The sequence below is a fragment of the Pinus tabuliformis genome, chromosome 5_1 (assembly GCF_031772625.1).
Source record: "Pinus tabuliformis cultivar Carrire ecotype Pingquan chromosome 5_1, CPIR1, whole genome shotgun sequence".
Classification (NCBI taxonomy): Eukaryota; Viridiplantae; Streptophyta; class Pinopsida; order Pinales; family Pinaceae; genus Pinus; species Pinus tabuliformis.
In genome coordinates this window covers 579,318,728-579,340,562 of record NC_142305.1, presented here as the reverse complement: position 1 = coordinate 579,340,562, position 21,835 = coordinate 579,318,728, and positions in this window count along the sequence as shown.

The following is a 21,835-nucleotide window of genomic DNA, read 5'->3' as shown; positions in this document are numbered from 1 at the left end:
AGAATTCTCTACAACTAGAACTCCTTAGCAAAATGGAGTGGTGGAAAGGATGAACGGAACAATTCAACAAATGGCTCGTGCTATCCTGGATGAGTCTGGAACTCCCGCAACTTTCTGGGGTGAATCCGCATATGTTGCGGTTGTTATTCTCAACAAAACAAATGTCCGAGTGAACAGCACTCAAACTCCTCATGAGCTTTGGTATGGTGAGACTCCTTCAGTAAAACACTTCAAAATCTTTGGGAGCAAATGCTATATTAAGAATACTGATGAGCAACTTGGAAAACTTGAACCTAGAGCAGATGAAGGCATTCTTCTTGGTTATTCTCCACACAGCAAAGCATATAAGTGCTACAATAAAAGACTTGGAAGAATTGTTGACAACATTGATGTAGTGGTTGATGAAAAGGGATACATTCCTAGGCAAGTAAATCATGAAAATATCGAAGAAGATGAAGACTAGCCTCAAAGACAGAATGATGAAGAAGAAGAACCTCAAGGAGCACTAGAGGAACAAATAAGAATAGAAGAGAAGACTCCATCCTGGTACATTCAGAAGAATCATCCAGAATCTCAGATTTTGGGGCAGAAAGAAGGAGGTGTACAAACAAGAAGAACAATTGCAGAATCTTCAAGCTATTTGGCATTACTCTCCTCCACTGAACCGCAAAATGTAAAAGAGGCATGCAAAGATGAATGTTGGGTCAAAGCAATGGATGAAGAACTTGAGCAGATTCAAAAGAACAACACTTGGGAGTTGGTTCCTAGGCCAAAGGATAAGAATGTTATAGAGACAAAATGGGTCTTCAAAAATAATTTGAATGAAAATGGGGAAGTAATTAGAAACAAGGCAAGACTTGTTTGTAAAGGGTATGCGCGGCAAGAAGGAATAGATTTTGAGGAAAACTTTTGCTCCTGTTGCAAGACTTGAGGCCATCCGAATGTTCCTTGCTCTCTCAAGCTTTCAAAAGTTCAAAGTATTTCAAATGGACGTGAAATCAACCTTTCTGAATGGAGACTTAGAAGAAGAAGTATACATTGAGCAGCCAGATGGGTTCATTCTTGGAAATGATCCAAATCTTTTATGCAGATTGAAAAAGGCTCTCTATGGTCTTAAAAAAGCTCCAAGGGCTTGGTACTATCGTTTGGACAAATATCTTCATCAACAAGGTTTTTCAAAAGGATCAACAGATACCAATCTTTATATAAAAATTGAAAATGACAAATTGCTAATACTTGTTGTGTATGTAGATGACATTATCTTTGGCAGCAATGAAGAATCTATGAGTCAAATCTTTGCCTTGGTGATGCAGAAAGAATTCGAAATGTCCTTGCTTGGAGAATTGACATATTTTCTTGGCCTGCAAATCCAACAAAAGGAAGGAGGGATATTCTTGTCTCAAACCAAGTATCTCAAGCAAATTTTGAAGAAATATGGCATGGAAGATGCAAAACCAGTATGTACACCCATGGTCACAGGATGTAGCCTCAGTGCAAATGATGAATCAGCAGCAGTACATCAACCAACCTATAGATCTATGATTGGAAGTCTACTTTATTTGACAGGTACCCGACCAGACATCATGCATGCAGTGGGAATAGTTGGAAGGTTTCAGGCAAATCCAAAGGAAACTCATCTTCAGGAAGTGAAGAGAATCTTCAAATATCTTCAAGGGACTCAAAATTATGGCTTATGGTATCCTAGAGATACAGATCTCACACTTCATGCTTATACTGAAGCAAATTGGGCCGGAAGCATGAATGACAGGAAGAGCACAAGTGGTGGTGCATTCTTTATGGGTTCCAGATTAGTATCTTGGTTCAGCAAGAAATAGAGTTCGATTGCCTTGTCTACAGCTGAAGCAGAATATGTTTCTGCTGCATCTTGCTGCACTCAACTCCTTTGGATGATGCAGACCCTGCAGGATTTTCAAATCACTTGTACACCACCTATCTCCATCTTATGTGATAATACAAGTGCAATCAGCATTTCAAAGAACCCAGTCATGCACTCAAAAACCAAGCACATACCAATCAAGTATCACTTTCTCCGGGAAAAAGTTCTTGAACAAAAGGTCAAGTTGGAGTATGTTCCTTCTAAGGAACAGGTTGTTGATATACTCACCAAACCATTGCCTAGGGAGACCTTTGAATACCTCAGGAAAAAGCTAGGGGTTGTTGATGTATCATCTTGTTGTTGAATCTCTTCTGATTGTTGGTTATACGCAAGGTTCATCTGAAGTATATGCGTACATTGGTCGAAGATCGAATGGCACAGGTTCAGGGGGAGCATATCATGCATTGTTGGCATTATGGAGGAAGTACAAAAGGAGATCATGGATGTTGGTCTGAATATTGCTGCAATACGTCTCTATCTCTTTCATGATGTATAAGTCTTGGTTCTTCTTGAAGAACATCTTTTGCAGATATTTCCTACAGTCAGGGGGAGCATGAACAACACCTTTCAGAAAGAGCAGAGCTTTCATCATGTAGCATGAACAGATTGGTACACCTTGGCATATACAAAGGGGGAGCTCATTCAGAGATTTCAACAGGTACTCAGGGGGAGTATTAACAGCGGAATGCCTTTCTAGGAAAGAGAATATATTGGTTCGCCCTTTGCCCTTGATGTCAAAGGGGGAGAGTGATTTGGTATTGTTGCCATCAAGTCCAAAGGGGGAGATTGTTGGCATTATGATGCATGTGTTGTACTTGATGGCAAACAACTCATAGAAGATCAACTCAGTTATATATATCTAGATGAATCTACGGAAGAGATATCAGATGACAATTCTCAGTATGACAAGTCCAAAGGGGGAGATTGTTGGCATTATGAGACAAGTGTTGTCCTTGATGGCAAATCACACAAATGATAAATTATAGTGCAGCAAATTTATTTGATAAATTCTAGTGCAACAAAGTTTCCTTCATGTAGAGAAAATTTCATGCACTTTTATGCACAGAAAATTTTATTCCATGTAGAGAAAAGTTCACGCACTTTTATGCAAAGAAACGTTTATTCCACGTTGAGAAAAGTTCACGCACTTTTATGCAGAGAAACGTTTATTTCATGTAGAGAAAATTTCACTCACTTTTATGCAGAGAAGAGTTTATTTCATGTAGAGAAATGTTCACGCACTTTTATGCAGAGAAAAGTTTATTTCATGTAGAGAAAAGTTTACGCATTTTCATGCAAGAGAAAAGTTCACACACTTTCATGGTTGGTTCATGGTATTAGTCCGACAGTTTTTGATCCTATGGTTTTGGTCCGTGGTATTGCATCCAAAAGTGTTGATCTCACGCACTTTCATGGTTGGTTCATGGTATTAGTCCGACAGTTTTTGATCCTATGGTTTTGGTCCGTGGTATTGCATCCAAAAGTGTTGATGTCACACACTTTCATGGTTGGTTCATGGTATTAGTCCAACAGTTTTTTGATCCTATGGTTTTGGACCGTGGTATTGAGAAAGGACTAAGTCTATAAAAGAGGAAGGAGATCATTTGGCAAAGCATCTTCTAAATTATTGAATATCTGATAAAGTGCTAGATCTGGAATATGGTGATTGGGTTATGGTGCAGGCCTGGATCTGAATGAAGAAGGAACCTGAGCGTAAGGAGAAGGATAAGTTCTATTGAAGGGTCAAAATATTAAGGCTGGAATAGTGGTATCTCTATATGTTTTTGATCTGTGATATGTGGCACACGCTTGATCTATAAATCTAATAATCTGGGTCTGAATTATTGATGCATGTTTTATTGTACACATGTTATGATCTGGGTATGTCTGATGTATGAAACAACTGCAAAGTTATAAGGAAATATTTGCAGATCTGTATGCGGTTTGGCTTTGGTGAAATTAGAGATTGATGATGCAAGTGTAGTTGATGGGTTTTTGATGTTATTGGATCCAGTCTGAAAATTAATGAAAAGTGGTCCTTGAAAGAAAAGAAGTAGGGGGTTGTAGCTCCCTTCCAGGAGAGACTGAAAACGAGAGAGAGAGTTGTAGTTCTCTGCAGGTTGTAGCCTGCGTACTGGTAAAGGACTGCACCAGTACAAAATCATTGTAAAAGGAGTTTCTTTTTAAAAGAAGATAGAGACATATTGCAGCAGGTGGTTTTCACCCACATTGGGTTTCCACCTTATATCTGGTGTTCGTTTGTGTGACTATTTGCTTTTCTTGTTGCTGCTCATTATTTTATGATACTGACATACAAAGTAATGATCAATATTTGAAGAATTATTCAAAGTATAAATAAGGAAGATATATTGAAAAGAATTTGATAATACTGATTCACCCCCCCCCCCTCTCAATATTATTTCCAACAGTTTCTTACACTCTGCCTTCATCTATTGACAATCGAAACACCTAGCCAAAAAATATACCACATCATTCTTCAGACTCAACTAATAATAAAAAAAATTCACTGTGGTCAGTGTCTTCTAATAGCCTGGGTGGCCAGAATATGATTTGACAAGAAAATTCCTTGATATCACCTTCTTGAGCTCACTGATGTCTAGCACATATATCATGTCTTTAAACTCGAGAAATCCATCAGCTATAAGATGATAGTCCACATTTTGTGCACCTACACCTTTTCTTGTACTACTACCTGTACCTATACATGTACCACTACATGTATATGTACTCGTGCTCTACTGCAACCGATGTACAATATCCATATACCTAACATCCTATGGACCTGCCTACAAGATCCTATCATATAGGTCTATCCCATGTGAACTCATAACTTCTATATTATTTACCTATATCCACTTGCTATGAGAATCTATGACCCTATTCTCCTTTCCTTTGATGTATCTGATCTCAAAATCAAAATCATTGGTCATTTCCAACCATCTACCTTGTATGGAATTAAATTCGGATGGTCAAACAAGTATCTCAACCCATTCTGATCACTTATCAATACAAACGTCCTACCTGGAAGATAGTGCCTCCACATATTCAATGAATTTATGATCACTGCTAGCTCAAGGTTAGATAGTTCTGCTCATGTTCATTTAGTTTATGTTACTTGTAGCATGCCACTTATCCATCAAGCATAAGGAATCCACCAAGTCCTCTCTTGCAAGCATTTGTACATGCTACAAATTCTTTGTGTGGATCTGCGATCTTTAACACTTGTGCATGCGCCAAGAATTGATTAAGTTACTCAAAACTAGCCTCACACTCCTCTATCCATTCAAACCCCTTACCTTTCCTCTGCAGTGATGTAATAGGATAAGAAATATGTGAGATGTTCCTAATGAGCCTCCTGTAATAACTTGTCAATCCCATGAAGGATATCACCTCGACTACAATTACAAGATCTTCCCACTCCATGATAGCTCTTACCTTTTCTAGATCTAGTACTATGCCCTCCTTGGAGACAACGTGACCTAAGTAGTGTACCTCAATCTAAAATAAACTACACTTGCTGAGCTTAGCATACAATTGATTCTCTCTAAACAACCTCAACACTGTTTCCAAATGCTTCGCATGCTCTTCTTCATTTTTAGAATATACAAATATGACATCAATGAGAACAATAACAAACTTGTCCAAATAGTGACGCAACACTCTATTTATCAAGCACATAAATATAGCTGGAGCATTAGTAAAATTGAATGGAACTACAACAAACTCATAACTCCCATACCTGGTCAAGAAATTTGTCTTCTAAATGTCCTCTTCTTCAATGCATACTTGATGATATCCACCTCTCAAATCAATATTCGAGAACATTGTTTCTCCCTTCAATTTATCGAATAAGTCATCAATTCTTGGAGATGGGTACCTTTTCTTGATGGTCACTTTGTTCAACTACTTGTAGTCAATGCACAATCTAAGAGTAGCATAGTTTCTTCTTTACAAATAATATTAGTCCGCCCCAAGGTGATACACTTGGCCTAATGTATCCATTGTCCAAAATTTCCTTCAACTATAACTTTAACTCTACCAGCTCAGGCATGCTCATCCTGTAAGATGCTTCTGATGCTAAAGCCTCCCCTAGTACCAACTCAGTAGAAAAGTCTACTCCCTTGTGAGGTGGAAACTCTGAAATATCTACGGTAAACACATCCTGAAACTGTTGTAGAACTCGGTACCTAATCAAAACATATGCACCCTCAACTTCCTTAGCTTTGTCACTAGATATATGTACTGCAAATAACACACACCCCTTTTTGCAACTGTGCTTTGGCTACATAGCTTCCACCATCCTAACTAATTTGGATTTCTTCTTCCCCATAAAACTCTTTTTTTCGCCATAATCATCCACACACTCAATTGCTTTTTCATAAAAATCCACCTTGGTTCTATGAAGATAAAACCAATCCATCCTCGACAACATATTGTATGATCCCAATAGTAATATATTCAAATGTTTTGTGGTAGGCATACCATTAAAATCAAATGTACAAGTTGTTACGCAATGATGAACTTGCTTCTTTGTACCTGTAGCCTACTGCACTAACCAAGATCATGCATGCACTTCTTTATTCAAACCACATTTCTCCACCAAGTTAGGATTAACATAAATATAATTAGATCACAAATATCATAAATCAAAATAGAAACAACTTTATCACAAAGCTTACCATCCGTCTCAATGATAGATGTCTGATGGTCTGCCTGTTTGATATCCATTGTTGCATAGATACAAGGAATGCTCTGACCAACATCGCAAACAGTTTGTGCCTTCTGTGCACTATATTTGAGGCATACCACCTTGATTCTATGGAAAATCCCTCTTGAGGTGTTCATTACTACATGTCCAATAGTCCAACCATCCAGTACCATCACCTCTATGCTGCTACTATGACCCTTGTCCTTGTGCAGCTGCATCGGGCTTCTTTTGTGGTGCCAGAATTTCTTTCTCTTCTGCATTGTGAGGCCTTTCTCTTTTGTGCTGGTCGTAATCTTCCAATACTTCGCGAAAAACAAACGTTTTCCGGACATCAAGGCTAGCAGAGGGATTAATGTTCTGTAGCTATAATTAATATTAATATTTTGGAATATTGTAAATTATTTTTTAAGATTGGAGACGGATTAAACATATGTAAGTATAATTAATATTAATCTTTCGAACTATATCGTAAAATTATTTGTTCATGTTTAATTTCATAACGTTGAGAGTAACCGGATTCAGTGCGAAGGGAATATTATTATATAAGATTTTAGTAAAAAATTAACAAATAAATTATTACCAATACACCAATTAATTTAAATTTATTCTAAAATTGAATTTATTAATTTGGAAACTTATTAATATGTGATATAGAAATAAAAGTTTAAAAATTTAAAATTAGATTTATTTTAATAGTTAATAAATTTAAATTTAAAATAAATATAAATTAGAGATAAAGATTTAATATTAATTATAATTTTATATTTTAAGATACTTTTGTAAAATATTCTATATATTTAGTTTTTAATTATTAAATAAAATGTCTAAACCAAATGACAAATATAATATGTAAAGGTAACTATTGAATTTAACATTATCAATTAGTTTATTCAAATACAAAATTTTATTATTATTATTTAAAAGATAAATACCTTTTTAAAAAACATATGGGGTAATGATAAACTTTCAAAAGAAAATTAAATAATAAAATAGTTTTTTTTTTTAAACTAATATACATTTCTAATATATTTAGAGTGGAAGTAGATTAGTGCAATTATGTGACAAACATCATGGTATGTAAGCCTAAATGACTTATTTTTGTAAGACCATTATCGTTATTAACCAATTAAACGAGCTTGCATAATTGAAGCACAATATCACTTTGACCATTAATGATTATTACAACATGTTTTTGATATACAACCTTTTAAGTTGTGACATCAAGGCATTTGTGAGATGTCTCTTAAACACTAAACATTACTTAGAAAAGACATGTTTATAATCTTTGTTACATATCTAGATGAACCAAGCATGCTTCTTAGGATAGCCATAATAGAATCACCAAACATGCATATGTTAACATCCTCACCAGAGTCATACTATAATTTAGAATTGTTTGCCTTACCTCAATTTTTCCTGAATCTACTAAAAACTTGAAATTTTGTAGTGCAACAGATTTGAACACATCAGAAAATAATGTTCCTTCCATTTAAGCCAAGATACTTACATGTCCTCATTGTCTTCAATTTTTTATTAAACCTGCTAAGAATTAAGAATTCTAAGCTCATTTTGTAATTGAGTTTACTAAGAATTGAGAATTCTAAACTCAAAGCAAACTCCCTTATTTTCTTTTGGTATAACAAAACAGATATGTACACAAAATCTACTTTTCAAAAACCAATCTTTATGTGTTATCTAGTGTTCTATAAATCCTATGGTTTGTTGCATGGTATACTTGGAAAAATTTTATGCCCTTATGGATTTATATGTATCCAAAAGCTAGATTATCAAGTTATAAATGTTTCCAATGCCCAACTCCCTTGAAATATTGTGCACATTAGGCACGTCTCATTAGCTCTTGGAAGGTATGTAGGAAACTCCTATAACATATAGGAGCAGAAAAGTTCACATACAAATTTTGTCAAATTAAGGTTCAAATGCAAACTCTATTCACCCTTTCGCAGAGCTGGTTCCAAACACTCCACAATGGTAGTAATGATATTGAACTAATGCGTATATGGCTTGCCATTTAAACTCGTATGGCCCTTTACATCATAAAACTCTTCAAAACTCTTGAAAATATAGTAATACATCATAAAAACTGATATATATAAACCGTTATGAATATAATGTTATCTTTTAAAATAATATTAATGCATGAATGCAAAAAAATAGAAGTTACTTCAATTACATGTACAAAAGCTAAATAAATTCAATGTTTTGTACCTATTTGAGAATAAACACGGGAAACATGGAATTCAAATTAAGAAAACACACCATCTCAACCTCTAACTGGATACCAACATACCAAAACTTAATAGATTTTAAAGAGGAAATGGATAAAGAAACCATATATCATATATTGCCTTTATAGCATATATATTCGTCATTTAGGCCTTTCACTCCTTAGCAATATGGCCACTAGCTATGCCTCTAGACATTTGTGTTGAGTGTTTGCGGGCTGTGAAGGCCTATGTAATGACAATTACTCTAGCTAATTTGCCCTCCAGCAAACCCTTAATCCTGAGTATTTTCATCTTTCCAACATAGAATTTTCTGCAACCCCGATGAACAAATAAGTAAGAGGTGATTGTAATCAAATAGGGTGCAGAGGTAAAAGGACATTTTATCAAGCATGCAATGTAGAAGTTACTGCAATGAACAAGAGAATTGAAATCAAATTTTTTTAGAAGGACAGGTGGATAAAAATTGAATGCTTACCCAATTCTGTAAGACATGTGTAACCATGGAAATGTACCCTACTGATAGAAAGCTAAAGGCTAATCACAGAAAAAATCTACTTATGAACTACTTCTATCTGAGATGTTGTGCCTGTTGCTCAGTTACACTCGAAAATCGCCTAATTATGCATTCAGAGGTCTTTATTGATAAAACATTTCTAAAAGAATTGAGGGATATTTAAAGTTGCTCGACAATCATGGAGAGAGGAGCATAGAGGTTCATTGCTGCACTACCAAGGAAAGGGAAAAAGACAGGGGAATGATGGTTACAGAGAATGGAAAAATTTACTACAACCAGTGGACCCTATACACTGTATGATGATCTAAAAATTCCTAGGTTGGTCGGACCTATGGTGACAACGCAGATGCCTACTAAGCAAAGTGAAGCCTGAGCCCCAAGTTTTGGCATCTAAAAGTCAAAATCAAATTTCTATAGACTGAGATGGACTGAGACGCAATGCTGATTTAGCATCAGGAAATTTAGGATTAGCAAAGAAAAAATTTGTAATATTTTACATGTTTGCTAATAGGGTGATCATTGCATCACAAGAAAAGAAAAAAGAGAATAATCAACTCCTTGAGATTGATTTCTTGGTTTTTAGCAGGCAAATAAGGAACCTCGGATGTACGAGGCACCCACACTGTAACTGTCAGTACTATTGAGGCTAATGATGATCCAACTGTAGCTAATGCTGATGGTAATAGCAAACAAATAAGGGAACTCATATGCAACCCTGTTTACTCACAACCCAAGTTCTAACGGTTGATGTTGTCGAGCCAAACACCAATGCCACTGCCCAACAAAACATGCACCAGATGCTGCGACCAAGAACCTACAACAGGCCACTTGAATTCCTCCAATACAGGAAATAGCTGGTGAAAAGCCCAAATCCTAGACTCTGACGAGCCAAAAATTTCCCTTTTCTGAATTCTCATTCGGCTATATAACCCACAGCTACCATTTCTTTTTCTTTTGGCAATTTTTAATGACCATGTACTAAGTCAATCATTAATTTAATGCATTAGTTTAATAAAACATAAAACATATCACACTTGGCCATAAGCATCGTTATGATAGATGTAATTGAAATGCTGGGATCTGAGAGACATGTCTGAGAAGTTGGACCCATCTCACTTGACATGGACTCTTATTTAAGTTATGTTCTAAAAGTGACATATAAATGGCCTGTTCAAACCCTCATAACTCTTGCACCAAAGATAAAAATCAATAGATTTCGAGATTTGAGCCATTTTTTATGGGCTAGGATCCATACCTTTACCCAAAAATTAATGAAACACTTAAAAATGATAAATGACATGAAGAAAAATCCTTTAATTCAAAACTTTATCAAGGGATTAACCTGACCCCACTAACCATGAAAGACATTTCGTCAAACACATGATGACCATGTAATCTACAAGTCATAATTACGTATATAAAAATAGGGGTCTCATACTAATCTAAGAATACAAAATAAGGTCTAATTTCCTCTTATAATAGCTACAAAAACATCTTAAGTCATGCATTCAATAACCATTAATTTACTAATCAAAATATGTCAAGAGCCATAACTAAAATATGTCATCAAACCATATTTATAACGAACATAATAAAAATGATAGAACAACCATGAAAGCCACATAATAAAAAATCTAAATACTCATGAAATACAAGATGAAAAGAGATTTTATTAGCATATGAAAAATCCAACCAAGTCATGAACTTCCACATACCGCCTCACCATAGATTGGGCGTAATCAAATCTCTCTTTCATCCAATCACCCCCATGCCATATTCCAAGCATAAATGTTGGATCTCATGGACATAACCAGCAAAAACCAAACCAGGGTTTCCAAAGGCCAAAGCACCTCAACCCTCAACTATTGATTCCACCTCACAGTCAGACATCACTAACCATCATGAGATCAGTCTCTGCACAAGTTGTCTAGCGATCGAGAGAATTTGTTCCAGCTCGGCTCTATGACTAGTAACTCAACCCATAAATGTCACAGGGATCCAAAGAATTTTTCAAACCAAGGCTCCAGGACTAATAAGTCAACCCATCAAAGGGCTCTAGAGCATTTGTCCAACCAAGGCTTCTAGGACTAGTAACTCAACCCAAGTTATTCCACATATTCCATAGTGTTTGTCCAACCAAGGCTCTAGGAACTAATAACTCAACCCACAACCATAAGGAACATAAGCACCAACCAGAAAATAAATGGGGAAACCCACAAAACCATGGCTATCCAGGAAATTGAAACGCTAAGAAAAAATAATGTCAATCGAGACAATCCTCCATGTCAATGACACATCATAACCAAACAACCATATGTATATGTCATGCATACAAAAACTAGCAAGGAAATCATACATGCAACCCGGTACCTATAGAGAAAAATCATTGTAGTTGTTAATACCGTTGTCCTCTTGTGCTTCCCTACCTTTCTTTTTCCTTCTTTCTCCAAATCCAAAGTATGCCACAATCCTCCAAAATAACTCCAAGAAAACTCAAAGTGTGAAAGTGTATGAGAGAAAGAAAATGGAATGACAGTGCTAAAGATTGATCTGAAAAAAGATGTGAACTAATCCTTAGAAGCCCTTTTATCATTGTGGCCCCTATTTTCTTATTTCACTCTATTTGTCCTTCAATTTTTATCACATGCAATTTTGTGACCTTTCACCTTTCTTTCCTCTTATTTTCTATTATTTCATAAATAATATGTGAATTAATGCCTCTTTTCATTTGCCATTACCTTTGTCAATTTCCATAGCTATTTATTAATAAAAAATGATCCCCATTAGTATGTGTTTTCCAACATTAAGTTTGGAATACATGTCTCGTTACTTTATTCTTATCTTATCTTTATTAACATTATTACATGGATTTTTAACTAAAATTATTACAATTTTATGATAGATTCATACTAATATATAATTAATGAATTAAAAAATATAATTTATAAAAGGATAAAATTTTAATATATATATATATATATGAACTTTAGAATTTAAATTCTTACACTTGAAACCTTATCCAACACATATAATGTCTCAACACAATTTGGTTTCTACATTACCCTAAACGTATATATATATATATTCTATTTTGGAAAATAACATAACTTTATTTATATTTAAAATTTATAATATTTATTTATTAATTTTATTTTTAAACTTTTATATATATATATATTCTTTTTTGGAAAATAACATAAATTTATTTATATTTAAAAGTTATAATATTTATTTATTAATTTTACTTTTAATGTAAAGTATTTTTATAGGTTTACCTTATATATTTAGTATAAATTCATCTAAATAAAATGGAAATAGTGAAAAACTTTTCTATATAAAAATAGCTTTAATTTCATAGATTTTATCCGTGTAAAAGCATGATAATTAAAAAAATCAAAATGTTGTAGCTTTGGAAACCTTTTACTTTTAATGGGAACACATTATCAAAATGTTTGAAAGTAAATTTTATATATATATAACGTGGATATTCAAATTTTATATATATATATATATATATATATATATAAAATGTGGATATTCAAATATTTTATATTTGGAAGTTTGAAAACATTATTTTTTTTAATAATATTATTTTATATGTTATATTTGATGTTTGAAAAAATTATTTTTTATTTTAATATTATTTTAGATGTTATATGTTGAATTTATATTTAATATTAATGCAATTACATATTTTTTATTGTAATTTGGAAAGCATTTTAAGTAAGATTTTTTTTACTTAAGACATGGTAGGACCAAGTCCTAAGCCCTGGTTGAGCATGCGGGGAAGACTATGCATCATGTATGTATAGAGGAGGCTCAAGTCATTGCCAAAGTTGCGCAGTTTCACCATCGCAAATTTAGAGAGGCCCTCGAGATTGAGAAAAGGCCAATCAATCTTAATAGGGATGATGGCTGGAAGAGGGATGATGGCTGGAAGATTAGCAGTTGCTGGGTCCCAGCCTTATCTTCCTAGCCTCCTCATTCCCCTTTTGTTAGGTCTTAGGGTTTCTGTCTTCCCTCTCCTTAAGTTTCGTTTTTGGCGGTTTAGTCCTACTATTATGGAGTGTTTGATTTATTAATAAGTTATTATTTAATTTCGGGCTAATTATTGTATTAACCTTATCCCGTTTATGATACTATTGGGTATATTATAATTAGATTAGATCTTTTGTTTCCATAATTTCAATTAGTTATGCATTTATATTTAGTTCTACTATACCTTTAGAATTAAAATTCCCTTTATCTAATATCTAAAAAACCCTTTTTAGACCTTATAAGTAATAATATATTTACCTAATGACATAATTAACTTTAATAATTTTATTGGAATAACAGATTATTGAATAAATATTGTATATTTAATGAATATAAATTAATAATTTAATTATAAGAGGAGATATAATAACCATTAGGTTTAAAGGATATATAAGAAAGTATTATAAATAAATATATGATATACCAAGAATATGAGTTATACTGGACTTTAACAACCCTCAATTATGGTATTTACCTAATGCAACTAAATTCTAAGAATAATAATACTATTTGTTTGTTTTTAATAATATTGGAATTATAAATTATTAAGGAAATATAGTTTATTTAATAAACATGTATTATTGTATATAACTTATTATGTTAATTTCGAATGGTCCATTATATTTAAATAATAAATAAGAATGATTTATTTTAAAGAACAAATACATCTAACTTACCAATGGACCATTAAATAATTATTATTAAATGAACACAAAATTACCTAATGTAACTAAATTCTAAGAGTAATAGTAATTTAATACCATTTATTTGTATTTAAATAATATTAGAATAATAATAATTATAGATTATTTAATAAATTTGAACTATTATACGAGATATAATTTATTAATGACCACTATATTTAAATAGTAAATATGGATATTATATTATTCAATTTTGGATATACTCAAATTATCAAATGAATTATCTTAATATATGAGCTAACAATACTGAATTATATTTAATTCTAGATATACATATACATTTATTTAAATTAACAAATAAATTCCTTTATTTACCTGTTTTAGCTATTTATAGGAATGTTAATAATTAAATTAGGGGTTTGACTAGGATCATTAGGTCAAAATTAGAAATTGGCAATATAGTCGTTGGAGTCTCTGCACACTCTATTTAATCAGCTAAGCCGGATTGGTTTTTCAACTTGTCCTGACGATGAACCACACTGGTTGGTTCGAAACGTGTCGACAAAAGATGGTTTATGTGATTTTGCCGAAGATTATCTAAACAATGTTATGGATCACAGAAGTCTAAATTCCTTAATAATTTTTTTTTTACTTTTAATTACCTTATTATCATTTACAAAATATATTTAAGATGGAAATAAAAGATATATTTGATATATTTTACCTTAAATTTATATAAATTTATTTTATTTATGATTAAAATTTAATATGTTTTGGTTATTAATATTTCATTGTATTTAAGATCCAATGGTCAAAATTGTGTTGTTTTGGTTACAAGGTTGGAGTCTTGGATAACTCCTTTAGACTTTTATGTGATTCAATGATATAGATAATCTGGTCTCCACTTTGTCAATGCCTAGATTACTTTACAACTAAATATGTATCCTTAATTTGGATGCGTCTTGTAATCCAAATGTCTTCCTAGTATAAAAATTGCTTGATATATTCTTCTTAAATGAGAGATTTTAATATGACTCATAGATTTGAAAATCCCATAATATGACACAGATTAATTCCAATATCCCTTCCTATCTTATCAAAATAACAATGAAGAGGGAATATGGATCTTTCCACACCCTTTTAAAGAATCTCAAGGGGGAAACTATCAGTCTCTAGTCTAGGGGTGTAGATCTCATTGGAGATCTTAAACAAAGAGTTCATAAAACCCTTAGAATAGTAGCTCCTTCTCAAAATGTGTTATATGAGGGAAAAATTTACAAGACTCTATGACACTGAAGGAATATGGCATTGTACAAGATTCTACCATTATCTTAAACATGAGGTTACAAGGTGGAGTGCAAAGTTTTGAGATTCTTCCATATATGGAAGGTGCACATATGTGAAATATGTGTAGCTTTTGTATGTGTACAATAGATGCACATACATGGAAGATGCACATACACGGAATATGTGCATATACATAATTCTCACATATGTGCAACTTTCGTATGTGTACGATAGATGCACATACATAGAAGATGCATAGATACGGAAGATGTGCATATACATAATTCACATATCTTCTATATATCCACATATTTTCTATCACATATCCTCCATATATGTGCAACTTTTATATATGCACAACTTAACTTTCGTATATGCACATATGAAGAAGTTGTGCATATAAAAAATATATTCGTAAATATGGAAGTTTCACAGATAAAGAGGTTCTGTATATATGGAGGTTAAAGTTGTTCACAACTTCTATATATGCGCATTTATGAAAGTTGCACATATACGAAAGTTGCGCATATACAAAAGGTGCACATATTTTTCGTATATGCACACTTACGTATATGTGCATATATTCCATATATGTGAAACTTCCTCATATGTGCATATCTTTCGTATATGCATATATCTAGAAGTTGTGTTCAACTTTCATAATATGCATATATGACAGTCTCTAGATATGGCTAGTTTATGTATATGTGAGACTTTCATATACATGCAAATTTTGTATATACACAAATTTCGTATATGCACATATCTTTTGTATATACGCATATACTATATATGGGAAACCTCAAAATATGTGCATATACGAGGGATAAGAACATATAGAGAAGAAGCACATATACGGAAGATATGTGCATATACATATGTTGTGCATCTATGGAAGACATATACATATATGAAAGATGTGCATATATGAAATTCGCAGAACTTTTATATATTCACATATTTTGTATCATATTTATTTGATATATGCACAAATTTCATATATGCACATATATTTCATATAAACACAACTTTCATATATGTGCATGTCTTTTTTATGTGAATATATCTTTTCTCCATCTGCAACTTCTGTATATGTGTATATTTCTTGTATATGCACATGTCTTCCATATATTCACTTATATATAAATTGTGCATATACATAAGTAGTGCATAACTTATTAATATGCATATATGACAACCTCAATATATGCATAACTTTTGTATATGCGCACATCTATTCCATATATACATAACTTCCATATATGTACATCTTTTGTATATGCACATCTACTCTATTTGTGCAACCAAATGACCTGAATGGCCGCATTGAGTACTCCTCTATACTTAGCCTCTATTGATGATAAAGTAATAACAACCAACTTCTCGCTAACCATCAAATATAGTCAGATCTCAAAATAAGAAAATTTATAGAGGTGGAATCCTTCTCTACAAATGGACATGGAGGAATAAGATTCCCTTTCATAAGTAGAGGTATCAACTACCATGTTTGGATCAAGGAACAAAACAAATATGGATTCCCTAAAACTTCAACATGTGTTTGACGATTAGATGCATCTCACATATATGCATGCATGGTGTTCTAGATGCTTCCTTGGATGGATGCATGCATGGGCATGCATGGTGTTATAAATGCTTCTTTAGATGAATGCATGGGAATGCATAGCTCTACAACTAAAAGTGCATGTGTGGCATCATCAAATTAAGACCTTGTCAAATTTGCACCATCAACATTATTAATAATCAATAGTAGAGGAATCAAAGTCTTCTTCTATGATTTCGATAGTGAAGGAATCAAATTCATCTTCTATGCTTTCAAAAGTAGAGGAATTAAATTAAAAGTAAAAAAATAAATATTAAATCATTAATATTTATAATTATTAAAAAAATGCTTTGACTCATTCAAATTACACACACACACACACACACACACACACATATATAATATAAAAATTAATTATAATTATAAATATAGTTTATTTTTCTAAGTAATGCTATTCTATAAATGGAAAAGGTAAAATTACAACGAGGCTCTAGCCTCTGTGATGCTAAACATAGTTATATCAGTATGGAACCAAAAGCCAAAAAACATGACTACCCACTGAGGGGAAACCAGTCTTAATGTATCCATAATCAAAGCCCACACAGGGGTCCCAGATCATAAACAAAAAACAAGTAAAGCCCACACAGGGGTCCTGAGTAACATCGAACCAAAATGAAACATGTGGCTTGAAAAATCATTAGGAAAAGAAAGAGTCGGAATCTGGCTTTCACATCTGTCAAGCGAACCCAGTAGGCATCTGGTGGATGCTCCTCCACAATTCGACAGCCATAGTCAATGCAGTCCACTGGCTCTTCCTCAATGCTATAGCCGTAGTCATTCCCATCCATCACCATTGTAGACCTGCCACCCTGGTTTCCACCAACCTCTTGCATGCCGCCCGAGCAGCCAACAACTGCATGTTGGCCGCCATCCATTTCCTCACCATGCAGGGTGCTGCCTTGGCCATCTTTGTGCTTGAGCGAGGATGTCTTTCTATCCGTGTTTTCTCCAACTCCTGTGTCTCACGTCTTGTGAGCCTTCTCTTGCTTGCTGGTCTTCCCTTCCTTTGCTTCAGGTCCTTGAGCTCATGTAGCTTGCTCCTCCTGCTGACTCAATTCTTCGCTAAATGCCACTGTGATTGTGGCAATAATGGTAGGTCAATGCAGCGTGCTTTGAAAACGAAACTTGCAGTGTTGTAAGACGGGTGAGCAGGGTTAGGAGGGCTAGTCATTTGGATGGTAGCATGCACTCTTCAGGCCCCATAATCCTATGCCCGGTCTCTGCCACTGTGGGTATTCGGGTAATGGCCAATGTGATGACCACTGGACTGATCAGAAGAAGGGGTGGAGGAAGGGGTCTTTAGTTCAGGGATGGGCGGTGAGGCTAGGTGAGTGCTACAGCCACGACTGTACCACGTTTGCTACGCATCCTATGGTGAGTCTGTGTCATGGCGTGCTCAGTAGGTTGGTGATTAAAGTTTTGGGCTAGGATGACAAAGGTATAATCAGAATGAGTAGCTGGTGAGGTATAGTTCAATCTGGGATTAGTGATACTGTTGAGCCTGGATGCAAGGGATTTTTGGGCATAATTCAGAATACATTGAGTGGTTTGGGTGAAATGCAAGCCATTTCCCAAATCCATGCAGCTGAGAAGCCAACAGCGTCACCCTGTGACTGTAAAGAAGATCGGCTCCTCAACTTGAGGGGGGTAAGAGCATCTAAGCGAGGAGGGGGAGAAAGAATTATGGCTAGCATTTTCCATGACCTTAAGCCTACTGCAGTCGTCTCAAATTGAGCACCAGATTGATGGTGCCTCCATGTTGACAGTGTTGTGCCATAAATTGGCATGGAGGGGGATGCGGGTGGCCATGTGGCTCAGCCGCCTGCCGTTCTCCTGTCTTATCTTCATTAATTTCCATTTAATCACCCGCATCCGGGTGTGCCCCATCACTTTGTACCAGTTCCTTGTATTCTTGTAAATGGGAAACATTGGTAATAATATTGCATGAACCTGTGTGTAGAGTTCGATCACTATCCACCCCCAAATTTTCCAGGAGATCTGCTACTTTATTGCCATCTCTTCTTATGTGTTTGAAAGTGATTTCTCTGTTATTGGTGAGCCAATGTTCTATGAGCTCTAACCTTTCTGCCAGTCACCAGCTGCTGACCACTTTGTATGCAGGTGTCCCCTGCAAAATCTATTTGGCCATATTGATTAGAATCTGAGAGTCGCCTTCAATAACTAAGGGAAAGAATCTTTGTTGTTGGGCTAAAAGAAGTCCTTGCCACAGCCCTTCTAGCTCTGTTGAATTGTTCGTATCCCATCCAATTGAGCCCAGAAAGATTAAAAGTGGTTTGCCCTTGTGATCCCAAAATATTCCTCCATATCCTACTCTGCCTGGGTTGCCTTTGGATGCTCCATCAAAGTTTAATTATATCATATTATGTGGCAGAGGAGTCCATTTTCTTGGGGAAATGTGATGAGAAGAGGATCTAGTATGTTTGGCCTTTACTGGATTCATCCGTAGGTTCCAATTCATCCATATGTTCTGTTCTTGTGGGAGGGATGGAAAGTCCTCTTCATTCCAAGTTTGGAGTGTTAAGATTTCCTAAATATTATTGCAAAAGTTGCTCCATAGAACTTCTAATGATGTACATTGATCTTTGAAGATGTGGTAGTTCCTTTCTTTCCATATAGACCACATGAGAAGGCCTGGAATGATTTTCCACAAAGAGTTGAGCAATTTGCTTTTATACGGATTGGTTTCCCATCTACGTATGGTGTTGGTAATATCTTCTTTATCTCTTCCTTCTTTTTGGCATTTGAAAATTACTTTTTCCCAGAGTTTGTTTGCCAATTCACAAGTGTGCATGAGGTGCTGAATGGTTTCTTCCTATTGTTTACAGTTGGGACATATGGAGGGTCCATGGAAACTCTTTTTCCTTAAATTATCCCATGTGAGTATTTTTTTTTGGCATATCAGCCATAGAAAAGTGGATACCTTGGGCCAAATATTGGGTGACCAGACTTTATCCCATAGAGGATCCTTGACTGTTTGGTTTCCAATTATGAGTTTGTATGCCTCCTGAGTGGTAAAGGTACCTCTGGCATTATAGCCCCATCGTATTTTATCCTTTTTGTCAGAGAAATAGATTTTCTTATTATTCAACTTTGTATCCAAATCCTTATGTGTAGATTTAGTTTCTTGCCTTATAATATGTGCTGAGCTTATCCATTGTCTATAGTGCTGAATGAGGGTGGGCTTCCAATGTTGGCTAACTATATCCATTTGATGTGCTTCTCAATCTAGTGCTTGATAAGGTCTGATTAGGTCACTTAATTTTGGTCTTTGCTGCCAAGAATCACCCTAGAAGCATGCATTATTGCCATCCCTTATTTCCTAGAAGTTGTGCTGTTGGATTATAGCTTTGTGCTGACTGGCTGCATTCCAAATTAAAGATCCTTTTTCCACTTCTGTGAGTCTAATTAACTCATCTGTCGGGTGGTTGTTTGCATATTTGGCAGTCTAGAGGATTTCCCAAGGTGTGTGCGGTGCATAAATCCATTTCCACCATAATTTTGTGCCCATGACTACATTGCTATGTTGAGGGTCTCTGAGGCCAGTGCCCCCTGATAATTTTGGAAGGCATACATTTGACCATTTGACCAGTGCCCATTTTCTATTCTGTCTTGAGGAACCCCATAAAAAATTCCATTGCAAATTTTTTATTTTCTTAAGCACCCATTTTGGTGCTGCCAAAATAGAGAAAAGATAAAGAGGCATAGATTGCAGGACAACTTTGATTAAAACTAGGTGACTAGCCATGTTGAGTGCTTTGAAGGTCCAGGAGGAAAGTCGAGTTTCAAATTTTTCTAGGAGCAGTTGCCATGAGGAATGCTTTAAGGCAGAGTCAGTCATGGGGGCACCCAGATATTTGGAAGGGAGAGAGGCGACTGTGAATCCAAAAATATGGGCTATAGAAGATTGAGTGATGGGGGGGTATGAAAGAAAAAGATTTGGGATTTGACATCATTAATGCTGGCTCCAGATGCTTCAGAGAACTCATTCAGAAGGGATTTGAATCTAAGGGCTTCTTGAACCGAGGGATGTCCAAATAGCATATTATCATCCACAAATTGTTGATAGGTGAAAGCAGGGGTATTGGGGAATGAAATTCCTCTGAGTTGCTGTAAATGCAGAGCATTTTTTATACTTCTGCCTAGCCCTTCTACCATTAAGACAAAAATAAAGGGAGAAAGAGGATCCCCTTGACTTATGCCTCTGGAGGGATGAAAGGGTTTGGTAGGTATGCCATGGACAAGAATGGAGAACATAGTAGAGGTTATCAGACTCGTGACCCATCTAATCCAAGGAGGAGAAAAGCCAAAAGCTATCAGCATTTTTTGGATGAAAGGACAACTTAACTTATCAAAATCTTTTGAAGGTCAATTTTTAAGAGCATACCTCCTTTCTTGAGATGTTTCAGGGAGTGTATGATCTCATGGGTGAGAATGATTCCATCTGTGATTTGCCTTCCTTCCACATATCCCAATTGTTCTAGCAAGATTAGCATAGGTAACAATGGCTTCATGCGAGAATCTATGACTTTAGATATGATTTTGTAAATTATATTACAGAGAGCAATAAGACTGAATTTGTCTAGTGTGAGAGATTGCTCTTCTTTAGGTATAAGAGCAATGAAGGTTGCATTCAAAGTGGGAAGCATCCAGTGAAGAGTGCGAGACTCTTCAACTACCTGCCATACCTCCTTTTTAATGAGATCCCAAAAGTAATGGAAGAAGTTGGTGGTGAAACCATTTGGACCAGGTGCTTTTCCCTCCTTGAGCTACCGCAATGTCGATTCCACTTCTTGTATGGAAATCAGATTAAGGAGTAGTTGATTTTGTTCTTCTGTTAT